Source organism: Pteropus alecto, unplaced genomic scaffold (genome assembly GCF_000325575.1).
Source record: "Pteropus alecto unplaced genomic scaffold, ASM32557v1 scaffold20, whole genome shotgun sequence".
Taxonomy (NCBI): domain Eukaryota; kingdom Metazoa; phylum Chordata; class Mammalia; order Chiroptera; family Pteropodidae; genus Pteropus; species Pteropus alecto.
In genome coordinates this window covers 30,617,446-30,618,596 of record NW_006436298.1, presented here as the reverse complement: position 1 = coordinate 30,618,596, position 1,151 = coordinate 30,617,446, and positions in this window count along the sequence as shown.

The window sequence follows — 1,151 nt, the reverse complement described above, 5'->3', positions numbered from 1 at the left end:
TCATGGACTTCAAGAAAAGTATTTATGATGAAGTTCAGAGTAAGGGAAAGCTTTGTACCAGATGAGATCAGAGATCTGTTCACACAGGACCTCCACAGGTAAGATGACCATGTAGGTTAATCATCCAAACCAAGGCAGTTTTGAAAATAAAACAGGTTCCAATTTATAACAACAAGCAGGGCTGAGTTACCAGTTACCAAGTAACCGGAGACCCATGGTCATCTTATTCATAGGCCATCTTAAATACTGAGTTTTATTCTGAAAGCAATAAAGAGTCCTTGAAATATTTTAGCAGAATGAACTTGCATAATTCTCTGCCTGAACTGTAGAGAATGGATAGGAATGGGACTATTATAGTAGCCACATAATATATACGGTAGCCTGGTCTAGGATGGGGATATTAAAAATGGTCAAGAGTAGTCTCAAGGAAGAAAAAAGTAACAAGGATAACTCCTAGGCTCCTGTCTTACAACTAGATAGGTGGTAATAACATTCATTAAAAAGGAGACAGAAAAGAAATAGCTTTAGGCCGGGGTTATGGTGGGAAGAAGAGGCCTAGTTTCACTAATGGTCCTATAGAGTTTAAAATGTGTTTGAGAAAAGAAATCATGTAAAATGAGTTAAAAATAAAAAGTGTTTTGCAGATGAAAAATCTGAGTTGGAGACATAAATCTTTGAGTCATTTGCATATCAATGGTAACTGAAGCATGCAAGTGGATATTGCCTAGAGAGAGTTTAAGCTAAGGAAGATAGGAGAGAAAAGATGAAACCTTAAAGTTCTCCAGCTTGACAATGGATGGTTACAGAAGGAGAGGATGATGTTATGGAAGCAGAGGTAAGAAAGTAGTTGAGAGAGGAAACTACAGTGATGACAGGTGACATAGATCAAATAAGGTAAGGGCTGAAAAATGATACTCAATTTATTAAAATGGAGGGTTAGGGCATGGATGTAGTAGCAGATTCCCCTAGTTACAATCACACCTTCATTTACTGCATGGTCCTGAAGTAAACCACATAAATGCTCTTTGCCTCGGTTTCCTCATTTGTAAAGTGGGGATCATTATAACCTTATTCAAAGAGCTGTTTGAACACTGTTTATCAATCAAAGTGTGCTCTGTGGACAGACAGGAGGGGATTTCGGAGACCCTTCA